Source organism: Scylla paramamosain, chromosome 30 (assembly GCF_035594125.1).
Source record: "Scylla paramamosain isolate STU-SP2022 chromosome 30, ASM3559412v1, whole genome shotgun sequence".
In the NCBI taxonomy this organism is placed as follows: Eukaryota; Metazoa; Arthropoda; class Malacostraca; order Decapoda; family Portunidae; genus Scylla; species Scylla paramamosain.
This window is the reverse complement of record NC_087180.1, coordinates 5,474,941-5,494,833: the sequence shown is the minus strand read 5'-3', so window position 1 is coordinate 5,494,833 and position 19,893 is coordinate 5,474,941. Positions and strand designations below refer to the sequence as shown.

The 19,893-nt window shown below is 45.3% G+C and overlaps 1 long non-coding RNA gene across 1 annotated transcript in view; it reads left to right on the top strand.

Moving 5' to 3' along the window:
* LOC135116180 (uncharacterized) overlaps positions 1–15,121 on the top strand; it is a 38,347-nt gene extending 23,226 nt beyond the window's left edge. The window contains exon 3 of the long non-coding RNA XR_010276199.1: positions 14,053–15,121. This is a non-coding gene — a long non-coding RNA (uncharacterized LOC135116180). The remainder of the gene's footprint in view (positions 1–14,052) is intronic.
* The last annotated feature ends 4,772 nt before the right edge of the window (positions 15,122–19,893 follow it).

Here is a 19,893-nt window from a genome sequence, read left to right as displayed (position 1 = left end):
AAGAGAAAAGAAAGGAAGCTGTTGGTAATTTGTAAAAAAAAAGTAAGTCGAAAGAGTAAGGAAGGAACGGATGAAATGAGGAAAACAAGAAGAAAAGTTGGTTATAGAAAAGATGAAGAGAAGAAAGGAAAGGAGAAAGACATTGGTTTTATTATAAGGGAGGAAAGAGAAAAAAAATTAAAATGAGGAAGGAAAAGGGTGAAAGTAAGAAATGGAGAAACAAGAGAGAGAAAGAGAGAGGTAGAAAGGAAAAAAAATGGAATATGGGAGAAAGGGAGAGACGGAGGGAGAAAGACATTATTAGCAGAAAAAAAGTTGAGGAAATGATGATGGAATGGATAAAATGAAGTCAAGAAGGAAGAGATCGAGGAAGAGAGGAGGGATGAGGAAGTAAGAAGAGTCAGCTGTGTTTTTCTCCCTCCGGCTCTGGCTTTTAATCAAGAGCCACTGGTCTCGCCAAGAAAAATCCTTTATTCTTTTATTCTCGTCTCTGGCCCATTGTATCATTAAGTTGTTTGTGCCAGAGTGCGCCTCTGCTGCAACCTCCCCCTCTGCCCCCTCAAGCCACCTGTGTCTCCAGATCCTTCCACGCTCTTACCAGACCTTTACAAACCTGCCCCCTGCCCGCTCATCACTCCAGCAGAAGGGAGGTTAGGTAGGTCCTAGCACCCAGTCCCCTCTCCCGCCGCTCAGAAGTGCCTGAACCCTGTCGCTTCAGTGCCACGTTTCGATGTAGGGTAGAAGTGTCGTTAAGGGAGTCTTCCTCCTCCTCCTCCTCCTCCTCCTCCTCCTCCTCCTCCTCCTCCTCCTCCTCCTCCTCCTCCTCCTCCTTTTCCTCTTCATTCTTCCCTTTTACTGGTTTCTATTTGCTCCCCTTGCTTCATTCATTACCCCTGTTTCCTTTCTATATTTTTTCTTGACTCTCTCTCTCTCTCTCTCTCTCTCTCTCTCTCTCTCTCTCTCTCTCTCTCTCTCTCTCTCTCTCTCTCTCTCTCTCTCTCTCTCTCTCTCTCTCTCTCTCTCTCTCTCTCTCTCTCTCTCTCTCTCTCTCTCTCTCCCTAGGATAAATAATAGCCAAGTGAATCATATATATTATACATTTCTCCTTTTCCCTTTATCTTTTTACATTGTATTTAAATGGATATTATTGGCATCAGTAACATGTATTTTCACTTATTTAACGAGCTTCATTGTCTAAAACCTGAGGTGAAGCTCATTAACTTTAATTTTTATGCGTGTTCTTTTCCTTGAGCTTAATCTTTATACGAGTGCTGTAATTAGGTTCATTTAGCCGATATATGTGTGTTTCTTTCAAGAGCGCGTGCTTGATAAGAGTAATTAACATGTCAAATATCTGGTTCTATGCAAACATTTACACAAACTTTGATAACATCTGTTGGAGTAGTCTCTCTCTCTCTCTCTCTCTCTCTCTCTCTCTCTCTCTCTCTCTCTCTCTCTCTCTCTCTCTCTCTCTCTCTCTCTCTCTCTCTCTCTCTCTCTCTCTCTCTCTCTCTCTCTCTCTCTCTCTCTCTGGCCAATATTCGCCACCTTCGCCTTATCTTCGCATCCCTCACCACCATCATCTTTACTTCCCTCATCTGAAATCTTGCTCCTGGTGTGGTCGTTAGGGGACAAGGATGACGTCATGCTTACCCTTAGAGGAGGAGGAGGTGGAGGTGTTGGTGGCGGAGATGGAGCAGAAGCAGGAGCAGATGATGATGATGCTGATAATGATGGTATGTATGAGAGTTGGCGTGGATTAAAGTAAATCGAGGAAGAAAAATATTGTGAAGTAGAAGAAGGAATAGGAGTGGAGGTTTAAGAGAGAGAGAGAGAGAGAGAGAGAGAGAGAGAGAGAGAGAGAGCAGTAAAAATTAGGAAATGTTAGAAGTTTATGAGAGAGAGAGAGAGAGAGAGAGAGAGAGAGAGAGAGAGAGAGAGAGAGAGAGAGAGAGAGAGAGAGAAGCCATTTTATGCCGGAAAGTGTACGTACTGAATAGAGGTAAGTGAAAGGGGAATAAAAATATGAGAAGTTATATATATATATATATATATATATATATATATATATATATATATATATATATATATATATATATATATATATATATATATATATATATATATATATATATATATATATATATATATATATATATATATATATATATATATATATATATATAATATATAATATATATATATATATATATATATATATATATATATATATATATATATATATATATAGAGAGAGAGAGAGAGAGAGAGAGAGAGAGAGAGAGAGAGAGAGAGAGAGAGAGAGAGAGAGAGAGAGAGATTAAGCAGGGAATGAGGACAGCCATTAGTTCTTTGGCCTTCCTTAAATATTCTCTCTCTCTCTCTCTCTCTCTCTCTCTCTCTCTCTCTCTCTCTCTCTCTCTCTCTCTCTCTCTCTCTCTCTCTCTCTCTCTCTCTCTCTCTCCCCCTCCCCATCACCACCACCACCACCACCACCACCACCTAAGTGAACCCAATAGTACACATTATCCAGCCTCCTGGCCTCCAGTATCCATCTCACGGGCTAAAGCTGCTGGATGACATTGAGTTGCCGGAGGTAGCTCTGCTCATCATATCCTCTGACGGGAAGGTGTCAAGTAAGGTGTAGTGTGTGCAGGTGACGCCCCTCCGGCGGCTGATGGGTGTAGGTCTGTGAGGGACGGACTTGGCAATATGATGAGAGGTCCCACCGCTTCCACACCCATCCTGTTACACACTTCCCATAAATCCTGCTGCCGCCGACCCGCGCTACCCGAGGGCGATGCGGAGGTTTAAGTTGTGGGTTGTGTATTTGTTTAGATTGTCAGTAAGTTGTAGGGTTAATGGATTGTGTTGGTGTGATGGCGGTGGTGCTTGACAGGGAAGTTATCGTAATAATGGCGAGGTTTCTACCAGTGAACATATACCTTACTACTAGTAGGCGGTCTGATTTCACTCTTTTATACACATGCTACACTAACTATAGTATAAGAGCAAAATTGTACACCATTAATAAAGGGTATGCACATGGTATAAATATTTTTTAGTGTGAGAGTGTGGTGTGCATAGGTGTAGTGGAGGCTCAGAGTGGAGTTGTGGTGGGGAATAAGAGTAAATACAGTTGCATTTCAAACAGGGACAAGTGTTTCATATTGTAATAAGGATGTTTGATTTAACTACTATACTGCTAACGAGTATAATATTGGGAAAAAACATCCATAGTATTAAAGAAGAGAAAGTAGGCGTAACATAATGGCTACTGTTGTTGGTAAGAGAGGCTATAAGTGTTTGGTGTGGTAATGTGTGGTGCGAATACTCGTACAAGTGGAAGCACAATATGGTGGTGGAGACGAGGCGGTGGCGGTAGCAGGCCAAGTGTGTGGAAGATGGCATCATCATTATTATTCCCTGGAGTGGCAGGTGGAGCGGAGGGAGCGTCTGATGAGCAGGTAGATAAGCGGCGGGGGGCTGGTTGTTAGTGGTTGTGATGACAAGGCTGCAGCTCCTGTTTGTTAGGCTCTCTCTCTCTCTCTCTCTCTCTCTCTCTCTCTCTCTCTCTCTCTCTCTCTCTCTCTCTCTCTCTCTCTCTCTCTCTCTCTCTCTCTCTCTCTCTCTCTCTCTGCTGTGTCCTTCCCAAAATTGTGCCTTTGTTTTATTTATTTTTTTTTATATCATTTAGTTGTCCCCAAAAAAATTACGTGCCTATATTTCATTTATTTATTTTTTGTATCATTTAGTTGTTCCTTATTTGTAGTGGCAGATTGATGGTGAAATGTGCGGAAATTGTGAATTTGTAAGGCAAGTTGTAAATAGGTAGATAAGGGAGCTGGTTGCTTGCCGGGCCAGTAGCGTCACCACCGCCGCCGCCGCCGCCGCCGCCGCCGCCGCCCCCACTCTCAGCCTGAAGTGTAATGACGCTGCCACTTTTTTACCCCTGATCTCCTTTATCAAGTTGTAGTTGATAAAGGGTTACAGAATTTCTAGGTTTGAGTTGGTCTGATAAGAGGATACTAAATTTCTATGTTTTGGGTTAAGTAAACACTAAACAGCGAGAAGTTAAGCCGAGGCGGGGCGGGGCTTCTGCATGATGTGTCCCTGGTGTTGCAAGTGTCGGCGGGGCGGAGCGGTGATGGGGGTGGGAGAGGAGGTTCAGGGTGTTGGCTCAGTGGCAATGTGGTTACCGCTGTCCTGACCCTCTTTCACCCCTCCCCTCTCCTCTCCAGTCATTCTTCACAGCGCGGCACTTTGGTAGGCAAGGTCGCCTCCACAGAGGCTGGTGGTGCTGCGTGGCTCAGGAGCGGTACTTAGCATTATCTGTGAAGGTCTTGCAGAAAGAAACATTGTTAGACAAAATGTGTTGAGGAGTGAAGGCACGAAGTCCAGTGTGAGGTGAGTGGCCCCGCCCATTCCCTCCCACTAGACTGCAGCTTTGGTCGCTGCATCCACGAACCTGTACCTCTAGAGACCTGGCATGAGGTTTGAGGAGTCACCTGGTGAAAATATTGTATTGATGGGATTGAGGCATAACCCCTTCCCTAGATCTCCTCTATTTCTCTGTTTCCTTCCTTTCAGCGGTCCTCCTGTCTGAAGAAAATTTTACTGGATAATTATGAGGGACGGGTAATGGTGATGCTTTTGTGCGATGTATGAATTGCAGGGACGGGTGATGGCGATGGTAGCGCACACACACACACACACACACACACACACACACACACACACACACACACACACACACACACACACACACACACACACACACACACACACACACACACACACACACACACACACACACACAGTGCCTGTAGTACATGAGGAACGGGGAGAAACGAGTCACGGGCATACCGCGTGATGTACCGTTGTCAAGAAAACTTTTCCAAGATGGTAGCAACAGTGTAGTATAGCTAGTGTGTTGTTGTTTACTGAGAGGGAGAGTAGTGCCTTGTGTGTGAAGCGTCCCTCAGAGTGCCACCACTGTCAGGTGCAGTGGTGACAGGAAGCAACACTCGAGCCACTCAGCCTTTCCTGACTCAGCGGAGTATTTCAGCGCAGTATTTTGTAAACCTTAAATAAGTTTGACATCACGGAGCGTAGCATCTTTTAGCGTTCAGACACGCTGCTCACTCGGAATAATGAGCCGATCCAAGGAAGGAAGTGCAGCGTGACCCACTTACGAAAGTCTCTATTTGTGAAAGTTTGTGTCGAGGGTCTCAGTGAGATTGTGGTGATGGTGGCGCTGGTGTCACTGCGGGACGGCGCCTACAACTAACAAAAATAAGGACTTAGATCAACTTGCTTTTTTTTTGGAGGGGACATGAGAAAACAAGAAGACTGTGATGCATCATCGTGTAAAAGAGAAAGCAAAAGTTACTTCAGCGTACTTCCTCGCATTTCCTCATTCCCTTCCTGTCTCTGACTCTCCCAGCCTCATTTGTGTCCCCGTTTCTGGTGTTCTGAAAATACCAGTAAAGTTAAGAGCTAAATCGATCCTCCTCCTCCTCCTCCTCTTGATCATCATCATCATCATCATCATCTTGTATGATTATTCTTCATTTTTGGTTGGGGCATTATACTTCAATCGTTGAGAAGATATGAATCTGAGAGAGAGAGAGAGAGAGAGAGAGAGAGAGAGAGAGAGAGAGAGAGAGAGAGAGAGAGAGAGAGAGAGAGAGAGAGAGAGAGAGAGAGAGTTAAATATTGCCAGTGTTATTGAGTTGATGTGGATGAATTTGTTGGGCGAACAAGAGGAAAATAAATGAGGAAGTTGTACTGCTGTGGCTGCTGCTGTTACGATGATGGTGGTGGTGGTGGTGGTTATGGCAGTGGTGGTAATGATGATGATGGTGATTGTGGTGGTTATTGTTATTGTGTGGATGACAACGGTGAATGGTCAACGCTCGAACGGGATATCAGTGAACCGAGTTTAAATCCTGCCAGAATTTTTTCTTTTTTTATAAAGCTATTGCCGATTGGTCAAAGAATAACTACGTACTTCTAATTAATTTTGTCTTTCACGGCGACTGAACCTGAGAGCTCTTGTGGTTGGCATGAACCATTGTGAAAGCATCACACAAAAAGTTCTGCTTCCATCTTTTATTTATAGTAGCTGAGCATCTAAACCTCTGAATAGAAAAGAATGTCTATCTATGCTCGAGAGAAAAAAAATGCCGAGAAAATGCCCAGCAGCAGGAGGAGGAGGAGGAGGAGGAGGAGGAGGAGGAGGAGGAGGAGGAGGAGGAGGAGGAGGAAAACTGGAATGCTATTGATGCAGTTCTCTTTTATTAAATAAAGGAGAAGTAGAATGAGGAAGACGAGGAGGCAGAAGCGGGGATGGCTTTGCAAGCTGTCCCAGTAAGCAGGGCTGGGGAAACCTGCTCACGTCTCCACATGTGGGCGTGACTGGCGGCCGCCCCTCCCCTGACACTAACGTCTTCTGACGGACACCACGCCCCAAACGCATGCTGCCAGGACACGGCTGGGACGCCTCTATGCTTCCCCTAAGGGGATGTTTAAGGCTCGTTGAAAAAGTAACTGAAAATTGTATTCCTTGGTCCTCGCGTAATGACGCCCACAGGGCCAGCCCCGGGTTGGAGCCTCCACTCCACTCTGTCCTCACACCCCCTCCCCATCTGCACCCCTTCCTTCATTCCTTATTTTTACATTTTCTTTTGTCTCATTGAGAGAGAGAGAGAGAGAGAGAGAGAGAGAGAGAGAGAGAGAGAGAGAGAGAGAGAGAGAGAGAGAGAGAGAGAGATTCACGTTTAAGAGTATTGTAATAAAAAAAAAAGACCTTATTTCGGAAGCAAAACTAAATTGAATAATGAATATCAAAAGTGAAAGTTAAGTGGGTGAACTGAAATAAAACGGCACCATTAGGAAACGTGTGTGTGTGTGTGTGTGTGTGTGTGTGTGTGTGTGTGTGTGTGTGTGTGTGTATGGTTCATATAGTAGTCAGAGATACAGCGGGAAGGAATTTGGGATGACTTACGGAGGAAGGGAAGGGAGAAAGTGGAGGAGGAGGAGGAGGAGGAGGAGGAGGAGGAGGAGGAGGAGGAGGAGGAGGAGGAGGAGAGGGTTCCGTTGCTCCTCACTGATAAACAGGTACAGAACTTCATGGGGGGCAGTGAAGTGCGGGCGTTTATCAAGCTGATCTGGTTTATCATTGTCATGTAGTCTATCACCCTCACACCTCACACCCGCCTCTACCATCCCCCTTTTCCCTTCCTCCCATCCCGTCTCTCTCTCTCTCTCTCTCTCTCTCTCTCTCTCTCTCTCTCTCTCTCTCTCTCTCTCTCTCTCTCTCTCTCTCTCTCTCTCTCTCTCTCTCCAGTCCTGCTTCATCTCAGTTTTTTCCTTCTTCCCTTCCATACGTTTTTTTCTGATCCTGCTTCCACTTGCTCTTCTTCTCCTCTCTGCTTTTCGTTTCTTTCTTTTCGCATCGACCGCTGTATCAGTGAGAGAGAGAGAGAGAGAGAGGAGAGGAGAGGAGAGGAGAGGAGAGGAGAGGAGAGGAGAGGAGAGGAGAGAGAGAGAGAGAGAGAGAGAGAGAGAGAGAGAGAGAGAGAGAGAGAGAGAGAGAGAGAGAGAGAGAGAGAGAGAGAGAGAGAGAGAGAGAGAGAGAGAGAGAGAGAGAGAGAGAGAGAGAGAGAGAGAGAGAGAGAGAGAGAGAGAGAGAGAGAGAGAGAGAGAGAGAGAGAGAGAGAGAGAGAGAGAGAGAGAGAGAGACTGGTAGTGTGGGTTGGTGTTTGTTTTTGTCACCAATAACCCGATAGTGTAAGATCTTGTGTCTGCCGGGGAAAGGGGCAAGGGGATGGGAAGGAGAGGAGACAGGCGCGAGGGAGGGAAGGAGGAGCTGGTAATGATAAGGGAGAGGAAGGGAAGGTGTGGAAGAGGTAAGAGAGAGAGAGATGGTGGGGGGGAAGGGGCTGGAATGTGTCACGTGTCTGTTGCTCGTCCTCTTCGTATCGCTTACAGCTTTTCGTTAATTGTTGTTCCTGTTTGTGTGATGCGGTGGTGGCATCTGATACTCTTACTGCTGTGTGTGCTGTTGTTATTGGTCTGCTGGTTTTGTGAAAGCGTCGTTATTGTCGTCATCGTCATGACTCTCCTCCTCCTCCTCCTCCTCCTCCTCCTCCTCCAACTCAGTCTGTGCTTATTCGTCGTTCTTTTCCTTTTCTTTATTATTCCGCCTCACTTGTAATATTTTTTCACTCCCATTTGGTTAGATAGCGTCATTTATCACAAATACATTGATCTGAAAAGGGCACATCTACTTTTTCTTCTAGTGTGCTCCTTTTGTACCTCCACTACTGTCTTGTTGCTGGTGTTCATCCCGTAGTGGCTGCTGCTGCAGCTGCTGCTGCTGCTGATTCAGCCGTCGCCTCCGCCACCGGCGTCGTTTTTGCTACAGATAGCCTTGTGCTATAATTCTTATGCCTCTACATATGCTTGAACAGCCTCCAAAATGCTGCATATTTTCGTAGAAAACAGTCTGACTTGGTGCTCTGAGCCAATGCTGGAAGTTCTCAGTGTTGGTGACGCATGACAGAGTGTCGACGACACGGCCGCCCGCACTTCCTGACACCCGACGCGGGAGGTGTCTTGTTAACTCTTCCTCCTGAGGCACATATCTGGTGTCCCTCAGCGGCAGGTATAGCACAACCCTCCCTGCTCGCCAATACTCCTGCCTCTGCTTGGAGGTTCCCACCACCCTATCCTCCGTGAGATAGGTGCTGGAGACGGTGTGTGAGTATTGGTGTGGATTAACAGCATAGCATGCAGTATAACAGCCAGCTCCCAATGTAGCAGCAGCAGCAACAGCAACAGCAGCAGCAGCAGCAGCAGCAGCAGCAGCAGCAACAGTAGCAGTAGTAGTAGTAGTAGTAGTAGTAGTAGTAGTAGTAGTAGTAGTAGTAGTAATAGTAGCAGCAGCAGCAGCAGCAGCAGCAGCAGCAGCAGCAGCAGCAGCAGCAGTAGTAGTAACAACAACAACAACAACAACAACAACAACAACAACAACAACAACAACAACAACAACAACAACAACAACGGCCACATGGATGTACAGTACAAGCAGGTTCTGCATGCCACTTCGCATCTGCTCTGCCTCCCGCGGCGGCTTATTATATCCTGCTGGGGAAGGTTTTGATAAGTTTATAATGAAGTTAAAGTGTGCACAGTGAATTTTTGTTAGGACACGAAATGTTAAGCGATTACGGAGTGTTACACAAGTCGATCAGACGGGCCGGGTGGGCTCATTCATATTACAGTGCGTGGAACATAATACGTATTCTGATACAAAGGACTGTCTGCTGTAAGTGCGTGGGTGTTATTACTATGCCTTATATAGTGGTGGTTATTGGTGAGGCGCCGCTACATTATACTTCTGGCTGGGATTTGGTGGCCTTAGCAATATTGTGACCGCCGCTGCCGTGCTGGGCATGACAGTAATCCCAGCCGTTCTCATCCCCAAGAAAGAAACTTAAACTATGATCCGCAAGAAACGGCGCGGCACGAGCCAAAGCTACGAGTGGCCGGCACCTGGCAACGAGGCTTGAGCTGCGCCATTGCTGCACACACTAAGGAGAATGAGCACCGCTGAGCCACAGCTCTCGCCGCTGTATATTTAATGGATACAGACACGCACTAGTTTGATCGTATCGCTGATAATTGTAATATGTTGTTCCACCAGGCTATTAAGACAAGCACGGGAAGGCCTTAAGTCCACAATGTGTGCGCCGGCGGGGGCAGGGGCCGGAGTCGGGATGGGCAGGGCAGGGGCGGCGACTGGTCACTTAACAAACTGTCCACACCAAACTGGTTCCTGCTATCCCTCGGGATCAAGCGCGCTTGTGTGTGTGTGTGTGTGTGTGTGTGTGTGTGTGTGTGTGTGTGTGCTATGTGGAGGTGGCTTGGTGATGGGAGGGAGCATCATTTCGTTTTCTTCCGCTTTGAAGGTTCCTAATAATTCTTATAACCCACCCGGCTGCTACTCTGTGGTTATGCATTCAAGCCCCGCTCATTTTCACTTTTCACTGTTCTTAGACGTTCTTGCCCTTCTGAGTAAGGAGTGACAGGGTAGGGAGTGTTGAGTCAGCAAACGGGTCCTGTTGACGCAGCCATAGCCTGGGCTGCCGTGACAGGTGGTCATAGGTAGTGCTTGCACTTTCCCGTTGCTCTGTCAGTTGTTAGCGATCTTTAACTCGTTATCTCCTCTTAACAGATGTTTGAGGAATTTATAGAGAAAATTGCATGTTAATGGGAAATTTGAAGTTAACATTAAATATTTTTTGTTGTTAGGATGGAGAAACAAAAGTCCACCACTGAGGAGGTTGACGGAACGTGACCGGGACAAAAATGCAGGCACCTTAACTCAAAGTAAATAGCTAGATAAGTAAATTATGTAAGTGGTCAGTCAGGCAATCAATAAAGCTGTCACTCTGCTAGCAACGGCAGGGAAGACGTCTTGTCGAATATGAGAGGGAAGAAAAGTTAAATAAAGAAGCAATTGCTTCGAGATTGTGCAATGATGAAGTTGCGGAGGGGGACCGCGAGTCTGGGCCAGATATTCTACTAGAGGGAGGCACAGCCAGCCAAGGAAGGCTACATGCGCCTCGTTTCCATGGTTATGGGCATGAAAACAAGTACTAATATCATTGCGTATATAGCGCAGCAGCGAACTTCACTACGAAAATGTAAGTAGGGAAAGTAGCATAGAAAGAACATCAGAGGGCTGTTGTCAGTAGCTTCAGACATCCGGGTATCGGATAGGACAAAAAAGAGGTTTAGAAGAAAAGTGGTGTTCCCCAGACTGCAAGTTTAATCTCAGGCTACGAATGTTGCTGAAATAAATGTAGAAAAAGTTGGAGGAGAACTCCAGGTATCTCGAGCCACCATCGTTAGGGTTGTCAGACCTGGGGACATTCGTGGTCCCCTGCCCCGTTAGGAACTCAGAGGCTGGGCGTTTGTTAACCAGTATGATAGTTTTGAGCGAAATGTGTGTGTGTGTGTGTGTGTGTGTGTGTGTGTGTGTGTGTGTGTGTGTGTGTGTGTGTGTGCGCGCGTGCGTGCGTGCGTGCGTGCGTGCGTGCGTGCGTGCGCGCGCGAATGGGTGCATGCAGTGTAATTTTTAGGAAAATAAAATTATTCATGAGGAAGCATCAGGAAAGGCACTAACTTGGCTGAATATGTCACATTTGGGCGCGCAGGACGTCAGCAGATTGTTACTTGAAGTCACGAATTTTTGTAGGAGACAACGTGACTGCGATATAACCGTAGTTATATCGCACGCTTTGTGCTGCCTCGGGCGTTCGGTACACATTATATTACTTAGCACCGTGTCGATAAACCCTTACTCCTATGAAGAGATACCTGAAATTGTGCGTACACAAAGTACATTTTAAAGCTACAAAATGTCTTTACACTCAACTGACCCCCTCTTCTACACTGAACATCCTCGGTCTGTCCTTTACTTTTAATCTGAACTGGAAACTTCACATCTCATCTCTAGCTAAAACAGCTTCTATGAAGTTAGGTGTTCTTTGACGTCTCCGCCAGTTTTTCTCAAACCCCCTTCCCCCTCCCCCAGGCTGCTAACTCTGTACAAGGGCCTTATCCGTCCGTGTATGGAGTATGCTTCACATGTCTGGGGGGTTTCCACTCATACTGCTCTTCTAAACAGGGTGGAATCAAATGCTTTTCGTCTCATCAACTCCTCTCCTCTAACTGTCTTCAGCCTCACTCCTCTCCTCTAACTGTCTTCAGCCTCTCATCGCCGCAATGTTGCATCTCTAGCTGTCTTCTACCGCTATTTTCATGCTAACTGCTCTTCTGATCTTGCTAACTGCATGCCTCCCCTCCTCCCGCGGCCTCGCTGCACAAGACTTTCTTCTTTGTCTCACTCCTACTCGTATTCTGTCCACCTTCCTATGACTTGAATTCCTTCAAGAGGGAGGTTTCAAGACACTTATCCTTCAATTTTTGACTACCGCTTTGGACCCTTTTGTGGGACTGGCATTTCAGTGGGCATTTTTTTTTATTGGATTTTTGTTGCCTTTGGCCAGTCCCTCCTACATAAAAAAAAATAAAATAAATAAAATATTAAAATCTGGAGCATAAGAAAAAAAAATTAGAGCGACAACATTTTGGATTTTAGATCCTGACAGACTTTTCTGGTGTAAATATTTTTTTTTATGGGAAACTTAGTGTTCACTGAACTAAGTGGTAGAAGAAAAATATAGAAGATGGTACGGAAAGGAATATTATAACGGTGTGTGATGGTGCACTCTAGTGGTACTGGATGAGCAAATACACCGGTACGAGACGAGACACTACAGTAGTACCGGATGCTGTACTACGTTGGTACGGCATGGAACTCGACAGGTGTGCTACGTGAAACACACTAAAAAGATGGTCAGTGTGTGGGGTGGATGACAAGATGCATTGCAGCAGGTTGGGAGCCGAGTAATGGCTGAGACGTGTGAGGCCTAGGGAGGAATGCCCCGCGCGTGGCAGGCTGGCAGGCTGGCAAACTGGCAGGCTGGCAGCTCTGTGCTTATCTTGCCTCCGCCGTGGTGGGAGGCAGCTGTGTGTCGTCACGGACTGTTTGTCTGGCATCTGTTACTGCCCTCACACCATTTGTGTTGTCTCGTGTGTGTGTGAGAGAGAGAGAGAGAGAGAGAGAGAGAGAGAGAGAGAGAGAGAGAGAGAGAGAGAGAGAGAGAGAGCGGGCTTGCTTGCGAGGGAGGGATGAAGCCAGCCTTGTTACTTGTTTATTTATTTGCTGTCTCAGAGATGATTTAAACGGTTGTTAATTGTAAATGAGCGTGAACCGACACTACAGATAGGATCACGTATTAGCTTGTACTGTTTATTTACAAGGCATTTATAATGACTGATGGTTTGATCATTAGGTCAGTAATATTGATGATGATGATGATGATGATGATGATGATAATGCTTGAATAAGGATGGTAGTTACAGCAGTAACAATGATGATGATGATAATAATAATAATAATGATAATAATAATAATAATAATAATAATAATAATAATAATGATGATGATGATGATGATGATGATGATGATAATAATAATCTTTAATAATGAGTCATAATAATAATAGTAATAATAATAGTAATAATAATAATAATAATAATAATAATAATAATAATAATAATAATCATGATAATGATGATGATGATGATAATAATAATAATAATCTTTAATAATGAGTCATAATAATAATAGTAATAATAATAATAATAATAATAATAATAATAATAATAATGATAATATCGTGCCCTCGTGATTGGGTGTATGATGGTGAGATTAGACGTTGAGACGCATTCCTGCATTCAGCTTTTTTCCTTTCCTGTTATTTTCCCCGAATTGTTGTCCCACATGTTCGAAGGAAAACCGTCACTACTATTACCATTACAGTTGATGAGCAAAATAACAATTCTTCTATAGGTGCCTGTACACGCTGGCTTCTCTTCATGCCAGCCTTACACACCACTCAGTATGTATTGTCTCTTAACATGCCTTTGTTTGCCGTCCTCAGCTCCTCTTCTTGTGTCTCTTCCATTGGCTCCATTTTCTTCCCGTTCCTTCACGTTTCTCCTTTTTTCTTTTTTGTTCCTTTTCTTCTTTTAAATCCCTCTCAGTTATCTTAGTAATGTGACCACCATGTGAAGAAACAGTAACAAGAGCCTTGCGTCTTACCTCAAACACAAAACAGTTTCTTAAGTCAGCGAACAAGATCATTAATATTTAATGCGCCTCAAGGCAGGATTGGAGGAGACAGATTAGTTATGATAAAACCACAGCATGACGAGCAATTTGTCACCTCGCGTGTGAACACCGACGTGCTACTTAGCGCGGCGTCCTACCACTGTTTTGTCGCTTCTTGTGTTGAATTAATGTTTTTTATTGTTTGAGTTGAAGTGAACATTAGTGATAGGAATAGTAAGTATTTGGCTTGACCTGCTGCTTTGTGTTGTTTGACTGATGGTTTTGTTTTCCTTCCGCAGGTATGTGATGGTGACGACACGTGGCTGCCTAGTGAGTACTGAGAGGGAGGGGTAAGTAGAGAGAGAGAGAGAGAGTGGAGGGACAAGGAGGGAGAAGGAGAGGGGGAGAGAAGGATGGAGAGGAAGATGGGAGAGGGAGAGGGAGTGGGCGGGACAGAGGGAGAAAGAACATTGTTGTTGTCTCGTCTCACAATGCAAACCTTGTTTATGATTACAAACATGTCTCGTGTTGTCCTGGTGTCGGTGTTGATGATGGTGGTAATGGTGATAATCTTGATGTTGATGATTAAGATGAGGATAATGGTAGTGGTGTGGTGATGTTGGGGTGGTAATGGTGATAGTGGCTGTGATGATGATGGTGGTGGTGGTGGTAGTGGTGGGGATGATGGGGGTGACCACAGAGTGGCAGAGGTGACTGTAATGGCATAAATTATGGTGATAATGATGATTATAATATTTTGATGCTGATGATGGCATATTTAATTTAATTTATCTGTTTTCATCCTCTTTTCCCAAAATTCAGTAATTCCCCTCCCATCCACTACCTCTCATCGCCTCCTCCCGCTGTATTCCCTACCCTTTCACTGTGTCCTAAAATCAGCCCCAACAACCCCCACCTCCCCGTATTGGGCCATTACACCTCTGCCTCGCGGGGCTGTTTATCCTCCATCTCCCCCTCCCCACCTTCATCAATCAGGCCGCCACTGAGAGAGGGAGGAGGGTAATAAGATAGGTGGAAAGATATGTACGGAGAGAGAGAGAGAGAGAGAGAGAGAGAGAGAGAGAGAGAGAGAGAGAGAGAGAGAGAGAGAGAGAGAGAGAGAGAGAGAGAGAGAGAGAGAGAACGAACATCCTCTACTATAGGTAGATAATGAACAACAGGTAAGGGAAGTAAGAAAGACCACGTTTTCTATTCACCTGCCAAGAATGATGGGAACCTGCACACACACACACACACACACACACACACACACACACACACACACACACACACACACACACACACACACACACACACACACACACACACACACACACACACACACACACACACACACACACACACACATTCAAGTGACGTCAATACCTTGTAAGCACACCCGGTAATTGGGGAGAACGGCGGCCTCACTACCTTGTGTTGGGGAAAGGGGAGGGAAAGAGAGAGGGGAGAGGGAGAAGAGGACGCAGGAGAAAGGGGAGGTAGATAGAGGTGGTGGTGGTGATGACAGGAACGGAAGGCCGGAGGAAATTTATGAATTATTTTTTTGGATCCAGGTTCAGATCTAGGATCCTGATTCAGAGAGAGAGAGAGAGAGAGAGAGAGAGAGAGAGAGAGAGAGAGAGAGAGAGAGAGAGAGAGAGAGAGAGAGATTATTTACCCCTGGGCACACTAATAGCTTTCACTTTATTCTCATTAAAACATAATTGGAACGGAAGGATAAGTGGATCAGTGCACCTGGCTAATCCACCAATGCACCTGAAGCCCTCATCATTGCACACCTGGGGCCGGGAAGAGGAGAGGGGAGGTGGAAGATGGACGGAGGGACTGGGGAGGAATTAGGGATGGCGGCTGGGGAGTGAGGAAGCGGGTAAGGGAGGGGATAGAGGGGAAGGAGTCTCTTAAAATAACTAATTTTCGCTTTCTCTCGCTCCCTGTGACTTTCATTTTTCTCTTCCCTTTTACTTACCTCATGTACCATTTCTCTTCCTCTTTTCTTCGTGTTTCTTCGTCCATTTTATTAGCGTCAGCCTTATTCTTATATTCTTCCTGGTTTTCTCTTTTTTCACTTCCTCCTTTACCTTTTCGTTTCCTTATTTTCTGTTCCATTTCTTCATCTTCCTTACTCCCTTTACCCGTCCTTTTCACTTTCTTTTATTCTTTTGTACACATTTTTATTTACTTTACTTTCTTCCTTCTTTCCTCTTCTCCTTTGCTTAATTTTTGTTCATCTTTCTTAATTTCCCTTCCTTTATATCCTCCTTTCACTTTTATCCATATTTTCTGAATTTTCCTATTGTTTATTTTTCCTTCCCGTTTCGCCTCTCATCCACTTCCTTTCTTTTATCTTTTTTTTTTTTTTTTCAATCTTCTCTCCCTCTTTGTTTTGTCTTTTTCTTCTCCCCCTTGTTTCGTGAAGTGTTTGTCACCTTCACCTTTCTTCTAATTTCTTTTCACGTTCCCTTTTCCTTGGTTGCTTCTCCTTTCCCCTCATCTCTTAACACCACTAAAGATCTTCCACATTTCCTGTCTTCCTCGTTTCTCCTTATTTTCCGTTTCTTTAACTGTACGCCAACACTTTCCGTCCCTCTCCTCTCTCGCACCTCACTCCCTTTTCTCCCACTTCGCTCCCCTCTCCCATTCCTCTTCCCTCATCCCAGTTCCTCCCCCTTTCAGTCAGGTGTACGCGTCTCTCACCTGCGTGTTTGGTGGTGGTGAGACTACAGTGTGTTTTGTTGTATTATTCATTTAGGCATGTCCAGACAGGGAGAGAGAGAGAGAGAGAGAGAGAGAGAGAGAGAGAGAGAGAGAGAGAGAGAGAGAGAGAGAGAGAGAGAGAGAGAGAGAGAGAGAGAGAGAGAGAGAGAGACCTGCCGTAATTTGCTTGTGTACCTGCCTGCATGCCTGACTGACTGACTGACTGACTGACTGACTGACTGACTGAATGAATGAATGAATGAATGAATGAATGAATGACTGACTGACTGACTGACTGACTGACTGACTGACTGACTGACTGACTGACTGACTGACTGACTGACTGACTGACTGACTGACTGACTGACTGACTGACTGATTGATTAACTGCTGGTAGTGGTAGTTGTATATACTGGTGGTGATGGTGGTGGTGAGGACTTTTGATTGTCTGGTGATGGTGGTGGTAGTGGTGCAGAGCTGGATGAGGGATGGAGCAAAGAAGGACCAAGAGGAGGGACAAAGGAAGAAGGAAGGAAGAGTGGCATAGAGAGAAGGGACGAAAGAAGCAAGAAAGGAAGGAAGGAAGGAGGAGGTTTGGACTTTAGTGTTAAGGCTGAAGAAATGGTGAAGAAGAGGGAGAGAAAGGGGAAAGGAAATAAGAGAGATAAGTAAAGAACATAGGAAGTAGTGTAGTGTTGAGGTGGAGGAAATAATAGGAGGGTTGGTGAGAAAAAAATGAGCAAGGGATGTGAGAGAGAGAGAGAGAGAGAGAGAGAGAGAGAGAGAGAGAGAGAGAGAGAGAGAGAGAGAGAGAGAGAGAGAGAGAGAGAGAGAGAGAGAGAGAGGAGGGGGAGGGTAGTGCATGCAAAGGTCATACTAAAGGTATGAAAGTTAAGAATTGAGGCGGGTTGGGGTGTGTTGCTTGCTGCTCTTACATTCCACACACCTCCCTTCTCCCACTCACTTCTGCCACACTCACTTTTAGCTCTTTCATTCACCTCAAGCACACTCACATCTCCTCCGCCTCTTATTCAGTCCCACTCACTCACACATCCTTTCGGAATCTCCTTCTTACTCCCACCCACTCATTCATTAATCGTCCCCACAATAAACCCACACCCATTCACATATATTCATTCTCACCCTTACATGACGCTCCCTCACCCACACTTCTTCACTGACCCTCCCTGTAACTTGCACATTCTTCCCACACTCGTAATTTCTCACTATTCTCAGTCTCTCACCCTCACTCCCTCTCACTCCTAAACTACACTTCATCACTTTCTTACTGACACTCCACTGAAATCCTTCACCCACGTACTAACCACCTCTGCGCCTGACCCACATCCATTCGTCTTGAATGTTCATCCACTCATCCACTCACCACACTTCTCTCAACCTCTCACTTCCATGCACTTTCCCTGAAGCATATCGTTATTTAACTACTTTTCCTTATCTTATCTTATTACCGTACCTAAGCTAACATAACCTTACCATACCTTACCTAATTCAACGCAACTATACCTATCTTTACTTAACCTAAGTTGACTTAACCTACCCTGATCTAGTCTAATCTAACCTAACAAACTAACATTACTTAACCTAACCTTATCTAATTTAACGTAACCGTACTTGATCTTACCTATCTTAACGTATCTTAACATATCTTACCCAAACTTACCTTACCACTCTCAACACTCATCATCCTCACTCATGACACTGACCTTTTGTCTTCCTGGCTCATATGCTCTCTCTCTCTCTCTCTCTCTCTCTCTCTCTCTCTCTCTCTCTCTCTCTCTCTCTCTCTCTCTCTCTCTCTCTCTCTCTCTCTCTCTCTCTCTCTCTCTCTCTCTCTCTCTCTCACACACACACACACACACACACACACACACACACACACACACACACACACACACACACACACACACACACACACACACACACACACACACACACACACACACATCTCCATATTTGTTTCCTTTTAACAACAACAAACTTGTCGATGCATTCATAATTTTCTTCATTTTTTATTTAGTGATCTCCTCCTCCTCCTCCTCCTCTTCCTCCTCCTCCTCCTGCTCCTCCTCCTCCTCCTCCTCCTCCTCCTCCTCCTCCTCCTCCTCCTCCTCCTCCTCCTCCTCCTCCTCCTCCTCCTCCTCCTCCTCCTCCTCCTCCTCCTCCTTATCAGAGTTACGAGAGGAGAGTTGTCTTGTCGCTGTCTGAGTCTTTCTTAATGTTTAAATGCAAGACACATTGTTATGCCTTAACATACTAGAACACCCTCCTCCTCCTCCTCCTCCTCCTCCTCCTCCTCCTCCTCCTCCTCCTCCTCCTCCTCCTCCTCCTCCTCTCTTACCTTGCTGCAAGTTTGCATATACCCGCATGCCAATCTGTCTGTCTGTCTGTCCATATTTATGTCTGTCTGTTTATCCGTGTGTGTGTGTGTGTGTGTGTGTGTGTGTGTGTGTGTGTGTGTGTGTGTGTGTGTGTGTGTGTGTGTGTCTGTCTGTCTGTCTGTCTGTCTGTCTGTCTGTCTGTCTGTCTGTCTGTCTGTCTGTCTGTCTGTCTGTCTGTCTGTCTGTCTGTCTGTCTGTCTGTCTGTCTGTCTGTCTCTCTCTCTCTCTCTCTCTCTCTCTCTCTCTCTCTCTCTCTCTCTCTCTCTCTCTCTCTCTCTCTCTCTCTCTCTCTCTCTCTCTCTCTCTCTCTCTTCCCGTCCCCCTTTCTGCCGTGCTCTTTGGGTTCATTCCCTCTTGAATAATGCATAAATGTATTGATAAATCCCCTCCCTTTTCCGTTTCTTCTTTTCCCCTCCCCTACCAGTCAGTCAGGAGGGGTAGGGGATGAATATTGGGGAATGCGAACTTCGGAAATACTTATTAGGAGTTACAGGAGAAAAGAGGGGGAAAAAATAGAAAGAGGTGTAAGGAATGAATGGAAATGGAAATTGGAGAATACATAATGGAAGTTTTGTGGAACAATGTCAGAAGAGACAGCTGTGAGAGAGAGAGAGAGAGAGAGAGAGAGAGAGAGAGAGAGAGAGAGAGAGAGAGAGAGAGAGAGAGAGAGAGAGAGAGAGAGAGAGAGAGAGAGAGAGAGTCTAAAGCAGAAAAGAAAGGTAAATGAGTAGAATAAATTGCTCCTTTATGGTTATAAAAATTATAGAAAGAAACACAAAGGAAGACCAAACAAGTGCAGTTTTGGTGAACTTTGGTGAGTTACTTGTAATAAGCTACATCATGCACCGTAAACCAATAGGTGAACATTATGTGGGTGATTATATGGCAGGAAGATAGATCAGAGTGGCTGCACACACACACACACACACACACACACACACACACACACACACACACACACACACACACACACACACACACACACACACACACACACACACACACACACACACACACACACACACA